Source organism: Phasianus colchicus, chromosome Z, assembly GCF_987193195.1.
Source record: "Phasianus colchicus chromosome Z, bPhaCol1.hap1.1, whole genome shotgun sequence".
Taxonomy (NCBI): Eukaryota; Metazoa; Chordata; class Aves; order Galliformes; family Phasianidae; genus Phasianus; species Phasianus colchicus.
The window spans coordinates 547,083-559,358 of NC_143476.1; the positions used below are offsets into that span (position 1 = coordinate 547,083).

Here is a 12,276-nt window from a genome sequence, read left to right on the forward strand (position 1 = left end):
AGGGAGACATGCATTGTGGAGAGACAGTGGCAAACACTCTAAAAGGGCACTTTGGGTTGGGAGTCTCTCACTTCACAGCAGTGTCATACTTTCACCCAGCTCCCTGGTCCCTCCTAGGATGTATCTCCCTTTATCTCTGTGTCCTGTTGGTGGGAACATCCCTCTGTGTGCCTCTGCCAGATTGCTGCAGCTGGGTTGCTAGCAAAAATATCCCTGGCTGCCCATGCAGGGCACAGCAGATCAGGAGAGGTGAGGCTGTTCCACCTTCAAGCAGCCAGGCCCAGGCAGGAGCAAAGCTCAGTTCATCACCAGAATCTGCCAGCCAGGCTCAAATCTGCCTCCAAGAAGACAGGTGAGGTCAGACAGTCTGACAGGCTCCTGTCTGATGCTCTTAAGAATGCCAGAATATAATGCTATATATGGTGCAGCTTGGGTGAGTTTGAGCTCTTTGGAGAAATGCTTTCTGCTCACGTGCATCATTAACAGAAATGTGCCTCTTTCTCTCCTTTTGCAAGATGTGAAATACGTGGGTTCCCTACTGAGCTCTCTGTCTTTGAAATATGTTGCTAAAGACGTAAGGAGAAAATGGGAAGCCACAGGGGCAGATTGGAGGCCATGCAATTTGGCTCTCATGTACTTGAACGTTCCTGCTTCAAGAATGTCCACTCGCACATTCCTTGCTGAGTGATCTGAAATCATTTCCTTAAAAAATAGCTTGGTGAAGGCTGTCTGCATGGTGAGGTTTGGAGCTCCTTCTCTGATGGACCAAGCATCATTACAGAACGGGGCTGGGCAGCGATGTGCCTGCCCACACTCAGAGGGCTGAAGGACAAAGCTGTGCTTTCTTTGCTGAGAAGAGAACTCGAGGCATTCCTGCAGAGCTCATACAGCCAAAAACCTGCAGCACGCAGGCATGACCCGGCAGCCTAGCCATGCCACAGCAAGTAATTCTGAGAGATGGGCTGACGAGGCCACTGAAGTTCTCTTCTTCAGATATGCAAAATTGGAGGTCCTTTCTCCTCCATGGTATCTGTCACTCTTCTTCACCAGGCTCAGCTCCGTGAATTCTGAAGCCCAGCAATTCCAGAGCAATCTTCTGGGTCGCAGAATATGGAAGTGGGTTCCCAGGCTCAGCTCATGGCAGGAACGGGCTCCCAGAGCTTTGGTGTCTTTGCATTCCTTGGAACAGCCTCACAGGTGAGCAGCAATGGGTTGGAAGCTTCCAAATAGTGTTGAAATGTTTCCCCAGATGGAAGGCCTTCGTAGGTCTGCTCTGACACAATAAAAATGGGGGCAAGGAAGAGCACCATTTACAGGCAACATGTCTCATAGCTTTCTGCAGAAATGCTCCCCAGGCTTCTGAAACTGGGGATAACCATAGAGAAGAGATCTCCACGCTCAGCTCCCCAGCACACAGATACAGATCCAATACATCTGGCACTTTTGCATGGAATTGTTACTCCTCTAGTTAGTGGATTCTGCTTTTCATTCTCAAGACAGACAACTACGGCTTACTTTCTTTTTTAATTGAGGTTCTGCTCCTTGTGTAGATTGCTCTGCAAACACTACTCATCAGCACTGGTAAGAATAGGGGTGTGATGTGAACTGTCTAGGAAAGCTGCATGAATTAGCAGTTGATGCAAAACTTGTCTTAGGGCACTGTTTAATGTTATTTTAGGTACAGACGGAAGGCCCAAATCTTGTTTTTGGTGAAGCTCAGTGTTTGGTGAAGTTCAGTGATCACAAAAGAGTACGGATCACGGATGGTGCCAAAGTAAGCTTTTACATCAGCAGGAGTGAAAAATCATCGCAGTTTCTGTGGGTGTTGATCTGGGAAAAGGGTAGTTCCTGGGCTAGGAGCATAGAGAGCATCAGAGGTAAAGGCAGAAGGAACTGCAGTGCAGAAATACTCCAGCTAATTAGGGAGTATGAAAAAGCAAAACCAGAAAGGCACAAAACAGAAAAAATCAATACCTTTCAGTAGGCAACTCTTCTTTTCCTGCCCAACCCAGTGCTAAATAAAGGGCTGCAGACAGAAGCAAAGGAGTTTAAATAGAGAACAGGACATTTTTTACAGCAAAAACTGGTGTCAGAGAAGGAGAGGAACTGCTGACACACTGGGTGCGTGTTCCTGTGTCCCCATTTGTGTAGTGCTGGGTGATCTCCAGGCAGACCTGTACCCACTTTCTCTGTCCACATCAGTGGAAAGAGCTCTGCACACTGTGTAATAAAAGCTCCCTTGCTGTGTGCTCACAGAAGAGCACACAGAGAGAGCCGTGGCAGGAGCAGAACCCCAATGAAACCCTGCTCCTTCAGCTCCCAGCAGCCACCTGCCCATCAGAGGTCCATCTCCACAAGCTCAGAGGAACACGGGGACACAAAGGCAGGCAAACTCAGATTAGGGACTCAGCAGAAGAGGCACGCTGTCCCAGTAAAGACATAAAACCTATGCTGAGGAGTCAAAAAGTCCAAGCATCCTCAGGACTCTGCCAGAGACCTGAGATGTGGAATGCAGGGGAAGAGCATTGCAGAATTGTGCAGAGCTTATGGAGAGCTGCTCAGGGCAGGAACCAAATGTGGGGAAAGTCACACACTGAGGTGGCCTGAGGAGAACAAATGTGGAAAAGTGTGAGAAAAGGGAATTAAACAGGCCAGCAGCACGTAATTTGTTTGCTGGTCAGGATGTTTGCCTGGCTGTGCCCTGTGGTCAGCACAGCTCGTCCTACCTTCTTTCTGAGCTCCACTTCTAGCTGTTTTCCTGGGCTCTCTGTTTGGTACGGGAGTGTGTGCATGGTGTCACAGGAGCTCACATGTCTGCAATATGGCACTTGGAGCAGCATAGGTGTGCCAATGTGTGTGCAGGCTCTTGAGAAGATCCAGCCGGGATCGGGTGGGTGAGGAGCTGGGAGGCAGCGGTCGCTGGAAGTGAGACCCTGCAGGCACCGACAGTGGCTCAACAGGAGCCAGCGGTGTGCCCTGGCAGCCAGGGGGGGGAAACACTCCTTTAGTGCGGAGACGTTTCCCAGTAATGAACTTTCATGTTAAGTGCTCCGGAGAGGAGAATAACGCGAGGCTGTTGGTGCTGTTTGCCCGGACACTCGGTGGTGTCTGCGTGATGTGCTGCACACCTGTTCTGTGTCTGCCTTTGGGGAGTACGTTCTCAGCCTCACTCGGATTTGGACTTGCAGCCAAGAGAAACAGCAGCTTCCCCTCTACCGGGCTGCTGGATTGGGCTTCTCAGTCGGCAGAGACTGAGCCCTGGGATTTGCCTGGAAACGCCGCACAGAGCCAGAAGGACTCCCCCCGCCCCCAAAAAACAACAACAACAACAACAACGGCAGCCGGCAGCGTGGGGTCACCCGTGGGGCAGAGATTGGGCAGGACAGCCGCAGCCGAGGGGGCAGACAGCCGAGGGGGCCCGGCTGCGCAGCTTTCCGCGCGAGCAGGGGACCGTCTGAGTTCTTTCAACGGGCGAAGCCGCTTCGGGTCCAAACGCACGGCTCCATGCGGGGATGTGCCCCAAAGCAGACGGGGAAGGAGAGCGGACAGCGGACGAAGCGAAGGGTTCCCTCTCCCCGCGCTCCTCCTCCGGAGCCGCGGCACTGCGGGATGTGCGGGATGAACGGGATGTGCGGGATGTGCGGGCGCGGCCCCGGGAGGAGCTGCCCCTGCCCCGCCCCGGCTCCGCCCTCCCTGCCGGACAGCGGCTGCCCCTGCCCCGCCGCCGTCGCAGTTCCGCGCTCGGCTCTCTGCGGAAGGTAACGGGGCGGCCCCGGTCCGAGGGATGCCTGGGGAGCCGGCAGCCCCGCGGGAGCCGCGGCGGGAGGAGAGGGCAGCGCGGGGCCGGTGCGGGGGGTGCGGAGCAGCGCGGCCGTCGGGGCGCTCGGGAGCGATGGCTTCGGCCGGAGGAGGTGTTGCAGGACACATTGCGACTGCCTTCGTTCTGCCTCGGCTATTTCTTGAGAGCCGTGCCAGAAAAAGCCTTTTCTAATATCCGTCTTTCAGGTTGGATATTGGGAAAAATTTCTTCTCCGAAGGAATGGTCAGGCAACTGGAACGGGCTGACCAGGGAAGTAGCGGACCTCCGCCCCTGGAGGTCGTCAAGAGATGTGGCACTGAGGGACGTGGGTAGTGGGCGTTGTGGGGACGCTTTTGGGTCGGACTGGGTGATCTTAGAAGCCTTTCTCCAGCCATAATGATTCTGAAATACTATTGGAATTAATAACTGGCTTCAGCGGCTTCTCCTGTTATGCCTGACAATGAAGCGCTGGCGACCTTGGTTGCTGAGGTCCTTGAATGTACATCCTCTCACTGCATGTAGCTCGTTTGGTGGTCTTTGACCCAGTCTCACACCAGACACTGTGAGCTAGTTTTTCTTTGCATAGGAGGAAGCTATAGATGCTTCCCCAAAAGAAAAGTCTCCGTTTTAGAATTGAGTTGATGACACCATCTTTTTAACCTCAATGGGCAAATATTAGGAGGAAAATTTCACAGGAGGTTGAGGGAGACAAAGTCAGAGTGGTTTTAACATGCAGGTGATGGACACAGCTCTCAGCAGAGGTCATTGCCATGACCAGGGCAATGGTGTTCTTTGTCTCTGTACAAAACTCTGCCTGGGGTGGGAGGTGGGATCAAGGTGGCTGTGTGTGTTCCTCTGCCTGGGCAACCTGTTCTGAATGACCCAGCCCATCTGTGCCTCATGTTGTGCCATCTCCCTGCTATGCCATCTCTGCAGCTCCATTGTTGAATACGCACTTAACGAAGGCAGTGAGGATGGTGAGGCACTGGAACAGGTTGCCCAAGGAGGCTGTGGATGCCCCATCCATGCAGGCATTCAAGGCCAGGCTGGATGTGGCTCTGGGCAGCCTGGTCTGGTGGCTGGCGACCCTGCACACAGCAGGGGATTGGAACTGGATGAGCACTGGGGTCCTTTTCAACCCAGGCCATTCTGTGATTCTGTGATTCTCCTCCCCATCAGATTTGTGTGTCAGATTTACCTGTTTGTGAGATGCTGATGAGGCTGAATGGGCTAACGTGGATATATGACCAGAAATGTGAGGAAACCTGTTAGTCACAGGAAGGTCTGTCTGGAGGAGCACTCCTACTATCAGAATGATCTGCAGAACTGCAGATGGAGTGGCAGTCACTTTGGGAAGCCCTCGGTGAATCGCTTCTCGCGTTTTTCCTTTGTTGCACCCGCTTTCATATGAGTGCTCTCTGTAACACCATAGAGTGAAATGCTAGGAGAACTGTTACACTACCTGATAAAATCAAAGCTGTAGCTTTCATCTGGAAGCCTGTGAGGTGGAACTTCATTCTCCCTGAATCAATTCCACATCATGCTGGCTGGGGAGGCATCTCACCCTCGCTCCATCTCTGCTTTTCCAAATTGGCCAGTGCAGCTCTGGCAAGGCTGATGAATTAGCTCAGGCATCAAACTAGGTTAGAAGACCAAAAGCAGAGTGGCACTGGAACAATCTGAAGGAATGCAGCACAATAGCAAGGGAGGGAATGTCCCTGTTGTATGAACAAGATGGTAGAGCTGGCCATATGGAGGCAGGTCTTTCCCGGATTGAGCAGAAGGGCAGGAATGTTCTGGAGAGGAAGAAGGCTTAAAGAAAGTCAGTGATCCCTTCTGGGAAATGGCAGGTGAAGTTCGTTTCCACCAAGGCCTTTCAGGCACAGCGTGTGCCAGCTACAACTGCTGTGGGAAAGTGTGTTTGGGCAGCAGAAATGCCAGCATATGAGCGCAGCTGGGCTTGCAGCCAAATGCAGAGCTTGCCATACAGACTCCTTTGCTTCCCCAGTTTGGCTGTGGGAAGCAGGTTTACGGCACATGCTTCCAATTGTAATGCTGTCTAATGTATCCTAGATTTCACCTCTGTATTTTAGCAAATTACTCTCTGAGCAAGCTGCTAGCAAATAGAGCAGTACCTTTCATGCCGGAATGGCTTTAAACTGAGGCAGGGGTAGTTTAGGTTGGATATGAGGAGGAAGTTTTTCACTCAGAGGGTGGTGAGGCACTGGAACAGGTTGCCCAAGGAGGCTGTGGATGCCCCATCCCTGCAGGCATCCAAGGCTGGATGTGGCTCTGGGCAGCCTGGGCTGCTGGTTGGCGACCCTGCGCATAGCAGGGGGTTGGAACTGGATGAGCACTGGGGTCCTTTTCAACCCAGGCTGTTCTTTGATTCTATGATGCTAATGTTTCCAAAGAGCCTGGCATTGCTAAAGCTGAAGGCAAGGTCCTAGGCTTCTTGTGCAGTGGCTCCACAGGCAGCATGAAATTCATGCTTTCCCCTTTCCATTCATGGCACTTGCCAAAAGGCTGTGCAGAAGTTGTTTCCCCATAAACAGTCCTCAAGAGCAGTGACATCCTAAGTGCAAGATCACCTGCAGATGTGAGGGAACCCATTGCATTGCCTGTCCTGAGCTTGTCCACGAGGTGAGTCGTCTTCAGAGCCATATTTGTGGCTTCCAGGTCTGCACCACAACATAGAGACCAGTGCTGGTACGTACTGTTCTGCACTGAATTGTTGAATTTTTTTTCCCTCCTGTTGTGCAGATTGCAAGTGGAATGAAAGCTCTGCTCATGATAGCTTCTTGATTGAGTGCTGCTGAGCATACAGGGGCTGGGGAAGGGGATCTGAGTGTGCTGTGCTGAAAAGAAAGTCACTCTTGGAAAGCTAAGTCAGGAAATCAGAGGGGAACATTCCTAATACACTGGTGGCTCTTGTCCAGAGAAATACAGCCGAGAGGATGAAAATCTTAATGCTTCCACACAAATCTAGTTTTAGAAGTGGAGGCTATTCAGAGGAGAGGCACTGCTTTTTCTCCTTTTTCTCCTTGCACATTATCTTTATAATTTTCTTCCTTTTGTGTGTAATGGACCATGAAGCTTTTACCTCTCCCTTAGGGCACTTGCTGATATGATTATTATTCAGTGCCTGAAGTCTGTGCATAAGTCCACAATCTCGTCTTCTAAAACTAATTCAGATGTGAAGCCTGTTAGGTCCGCAGAAAGTTCTTCAACTGTCGCAAATGTCTTCAGAAAGAAAGCTAACACCAGGCAGTTTGGCGGGGGTGGGCAGCAGCAAACAGCTTATGTTCAGCAATAGCTTCTGGCCACCACTAAGTCTAATCAAAGCAGTGACAGGGACAGCCTCCACAGAGTCTGGCAGCATGTGGTCAGCCTGCTTTTCTGATGTTTGTGCCTGTTGCTAGATGCACTCCTGCCTCCCCGCTTCTAGCCAAGCCTTACTTGGATTATTCTTCAGGATTCCAAATGACAGTGATTCTCCAAGCCTCTTAGGGAATGGGTACTCGAGATAACTGCTGTGGATGACATAGCTCACTGGGACCTGCAATTGATCCTTCAGACGGTCAGCAGCTGCCCTTCTGCTGTTGTTCTGCTGCAGCAGGGCTCTGCTCAGGGCTCGGGCATGGAAGGCACGCTGTCTCAGCTCTAGTGGTCCTGAGCAGTACCAGCTCTGTGCCCCAGCAGCAAACAGCACGTCTGCAAGCTGACTGGGTCACACTCGTGTCATTTCTCTGCTCCAGGACTGCTTTGTCCCCAGGTCGTGCTGCTCCACAGGGCACGTCCATTGTAAACCAGGATCCACAGTGAGCAGCACCTGGAGGGAGGTTCTGAGAAGCCCTGTGCCAAGTGGCACGCTCCCATGGAGGTGCTCAGGTCTGTGTGACCCCGAGTAATAAAGCCTCCATGGGTGCTGACTGGCACAGTGGGAAACAGGATGATCAGGGTGCTCAGGTATTTGGAATATGCAAGGAAAGGCAGCAGGAGAGCTGTGTCTTCAGTTATCCCTGATATTCCTGGAAGTCTGCACGCAGTGTTTGCATCAGGCTGCCTTCATCAGCAGCAAGGCGTGCAGTAAAATCTCTTGACTTCCTGTGCTGCCAAGCGTTCAGTTAAAGACTTTGCACTCAAAGAAGGTGGAGGTGGTGTCATTTTTCCTTTGTTTGATTATCTTCCTAGCAGCAGCTGTTTTTAGGCTTTCATTAGGATTAAAAGGCAAGCAGGAGTGGTAATTTTTTCCATGATATTAAAACAAAAAACAAACAAACAACAACAAAAAAAAAACCCACAGTGCTAAACAGTGAACATCTTTCCATTTTAGATGCAAAGCAAACCAGGAAATACTACGGCTTGGAAGTGCTTTATGGGGGCAGTAGCTGGGGCACATTGTGTTTCCGACACGGATTGCTGAGATGTTTCATGGCTTTGTTTCCACATGATGGCTCAGCCTTCCTCCTTTCAAACTGTACGTTCTGGCAGGAGGACTCTGTGTCAAGGAGTGTGGCTGCTGGCCCATCCTCAGAGCCAGGGCAGCACAACACAGGTTCTCTTCGTGGCTGCCCACGGCAGCTGACAAAGCACAGGCTGTACAAGGAGGGACTGTATAGGATGTGATGGTGTGCCCCACGTCCCAGTGCACACCCACACAGCTCGAGGTTTTCATTTTCTGGGTCCTCACTGAGTTTCCCTGGCATGGAGGAGCTGAGTGAAAATGCTCAGAAGTGTCACACAGGGGACGTCAGCTCAGCTGCAAAGTCCTTGCTGGAAGTCAGGCTGTTCTGCAGCACCAAAAGGATTATAGGCAGGGGTGATCAGACAAGCAGCTGACATAAGGGTGCAGAGGATAATCTAAATCCTGTTAGTAACAACTGGCAAGGTCTATATGATTGTGAAAGCCGTAACAGTGACACGAAGTGATGATGGCAGCATGGTCCTGGAGCAGTCTCTGGTATCATCTTCCTGGCAGAGGTTTCCTTAAGTTCTGGTGGGAAGGTTTGATCCCGGTCCTCTGGTCCTGCTTTCTGCCCCGATCACATCTCAGAGAACACCTTTAGAAACTAGCAGACGGGAGACTGTAAAGCACTGTTTTGTCCCAGTGTCTCGTTGAGGGTGGCTGACCTTCCAAAGCTCTGCTGCAGAGACACCCAGATGTGTCTTTGGGAGCAGGCCAGGCTCACAATGAACTATTTTTTGTCAGGAGTTAGCTGAGTTTGCTGCTGCCTGCCTGGGAGGCAGAATAGCCTTACCCTGAAGTGGTACTTGTAGGAGAGCAAGACTTTAAGGAGCAGAGATAGATATCACCAGTTCCACTGATACCTCTGCCCCGTAGATGATGCATTTCGTGACCCAGGTCCCCTGTCTGGTGAAGAAACAGGAGTTTGGCTGTGTGGGTATTTGCCTGTTCTGAACCAGCTTCCACCTGGTTCTGCACCTGGTCATGCTGTCCAGGTTGGAGAGTCCTTCCCTGGCTGAGGGATCCCACAATGTCCTCCAAGGTCCTCCACCTCTCCCCGGAGTTAGGAGCATTCATCAGCTGCTAACAACCTCCGTGAGTGCCTGAGCAGAATCCTTCTTCTGGCTTCTGAAAACCACTGGAAAAAACTGGGGCTTTCTGGCCTCTGATGTGAGCTAGAGGGTTTCTCAGTGCTGTTCTCCCAGCCGAGGACCATAGATAGGACACGTTGCAAAAGAGAGCACTGCTGCTCCACTGTCTGCTTCTTAGATCAGCACGCAGCAGACAGCTGGTCGCTGGGGAATAGCATGTCTGATGAGTCGGAGCCTCTGCAAGGACCAGCCCCACTTCATCTCAACTGCAGTCTGAGGATCGATCATTAGCTTTGCTGGTACTGAAATCTGCCTGCAAGAGCCTTTCCAGCCACAGTAGCCAAAGTTTGGACGCTGGCAGGATCACAGACTTGTTCACGCCGCTGTCTGTCGTGAGAAGGCACCAAAGATGTGATGAAGTGCACAGGACTGTTGTGTTGGGTTTTGTGTTGTTATTTGTTGTTGTTTTCACAGCTTGGTCTGTAATGTGTCTTTCAGAGCTGTGAGAATACAATATCCTCACAGCACTGCAGGCAAAGCACAGGCTTTGTCTCTTTCTGCAGGGGAGCTGCTGAAGTTCAGCATCACTGGGGTTAGTTGGCAGCCCAGGAGATCTGATCCAGAAGTAGCCATCCACCAAAGGATAAGAAAAAAGGTAGAACATTTCTCCCCAAAGCTGCTGCAGCCTTGGGGTTCCTGGCATGAGTGGAGTGGCCGGAGGCAGGGTTTGGGTATCTTGCATGGCCAGACAGTCCTGTGCACACATCAGGGCTTTCTCTGCAGGTTGTGCAGCATTAGGTGAGCTGGAGCTCAGCTTCCTGAGCTGGTTGCTCTCATGGTTGTCTCTGTTTGTAAGCATTGCTTCAGAGTGGCTGGGAGGCTGGCTTGGGGTTGGGAGGAGGAAGACTTAAGGGCCTTTTCTCCCACAGTAAATTCACATAGGAAGTATGAATGCTGCATTAATCCTTGCCTGGCTGGATTTGCTCCTTACCCCCTCAGAAAGCGAGTTGGAATAATTGGGTCCCACCTGCCAAGTCTGACTTCATTCTGCATTGGCAACATCAGCAGAGCTGGCAGCTGGAGTGGTAAGGCAAATTCCAATCGTTTGCTTTGTGGGTACTAAAGTATCTGCTACAACGAAGAACGCAGAGTCGTTTCACTGCATCTGCCATAAATACACGTATTCTCAAAGCAGTGTGTGTCATAGCTGCTCGTTCCCAATAGTCAGAACGAATTCATGATAAATTTAGCCCCAAATTCCAGTAAATGTAAAGAAAAAAAAAAGATTGAATTCTTCTTCATTTGCCTCACACGGATGTATCTAGGATCGTTTATCAAAGGTGTTCTGATTGCCTCTGTGAAGGTCAGCTGCATTCTTTTTAAGGTCCAAAAATGCAAATCAGTCCTGAAACTTCAGTGGTACTGAAAGTACATCAGTACCACTCTGGAGTGGGCACTCCAGGAACATCCGTGTGGGGGTGGTCGATCTGTAATGAGTCGGTACAGCTGATGTGAAGCTGAAGTGTTGCAGATGGGGCTTCTATGCACCACAGCACGTTGCAGCTGGATGTCCCGTCCTGCCCTGCAGAACCCTAGAAATCACTAGTGACCACAAGATGTTTTGCAAGCTTTGTGGAGGGGGTTCGTGTGCAAGGGAGCCCCTAAAAGCAGAAGAAAATGATTTTGCTCGCCGCTTTGATCTGATGGTGCACATCTGATGAGGCCTATGGGAGAATGTGGAGACAGAGAATGTCCTTCCCACTGCATCCCAGCTATTGGAGCTCAGTGCAGTTCCAGCATCCAGAGTCAGAGCTGCCCACCATCTCCTGCCTGTCTCCCCACAGGTTGCCTGTTCTAGCTGCACATAGTGGCCTATGTGACAGTGGGGACAAAACTGAGAGGCTATGACTGTGCTAGGTACTATGAAGAGAATCAGAGATCATTTACCTTGGATGAGCCCTGTTCTGTCTGCTGGTTACTCTGATGATGTCTGGGTTTTGGCCTGGTACTGTCTTAGCAATGTATGCCATTGCAAGGTGCCAGTGTGGGAATAACGCAGTAGAAGAGCAAAGGCTGCCATCCCACACAGTTACACTTCATCAAACCTTGCAGAGCTGCTTAGCAGCAGCACCGTGGTGTGTCAAGAAGTTTGTTGCATGGGCAGTGAGAATGCGAACTGCTGGGGAGAACAAAGTCCCAGTCCTGTGTGATCAGAGCAAGGCTGCTTTTTTTTTTGAAGCAGAGGGAGAATGCTTCAAATGCATGGCCTTTCTTTGGTGCTGTGGTAGCCAAAAGGGAGGCTGTGGGGAAGGAAGCCTATCCTCAGCTGGATGTGTGGTGTGGGAGGGACCCTTCTGCTGCTGTGGCACAGATGCATAATTTATAATGCTGGTGAAGACTGACTGTTCCTGCAACATCTGTTCCCTGTGTCAGAAGTAGACGTGCTCCCTGCTGCCCTGTGCCTACGCAACTGGGATTAGCCTGGTCTCCAAGTCTGCGTTGTTCCCAAAGAGCCCAAATCGTCCAGGTTTCCTCTGAGACACCAAGCGTGAGTTGTCTGCGTGAGCAGGTTAGTTGGGCAAATGCACAGCAAGTCTTTTCTTCTTACAGCACAGCTTAAGGGTCTGAGGTGTGTAGATCCTAGTCTGCTCAACCTGCTTAATCATGTGCTCCAAAATAGCAGGTGCAAGGAAGATGCAGATCAGAGTTGGCTTTTTTTACTGTTTTCTTTTGTTGTTGGTTGTATTTGTTGGTTTGTTTGTTTTCATCTTTCAGCATTCTTTTTAGGGGATGCAAGCATTTCTGTTTATTCCTGAAGCTTTTTGCCCTCACTGTGTAGGCTCAGAGGCTTTTTCCATAAATTCCATGCTGTGAAGCACAGCACAAGTATAGAGGGGATAGCTTGTCTTTTCTGCAAA

At 50.9% G+C, this 12,276-nt stretch overlaps 1 protein-coding gene across 2 annotated transcripts in view; it reads left to right on the top strand.

Annotated features, from left to right (window-relative positions):
- The first annotated feature begins 3,682 nt into the window (after nt 1-3,682).
- FRMPD1 (FERM and PDZ domain containing 1) overlaps nt 3,683-12,276 on the top strand; it is a 31,210-nt gene continuing 22,616 nt past the window's right edge. The window contains exon 1 of one of the 2 annotated variants that reach the window (XM_031609552.2): nt 3,683-3,758. The gene's annotated coding sequence lies outside the window, so the exon portion shown is untranslated. Of the gene's footprint in view, nt 3,759-11,654; nt 11,928-12,276 lie in introns of those variants that run through there. The other variant, XM_090132502.1, reaches the window with a different exon arrangement.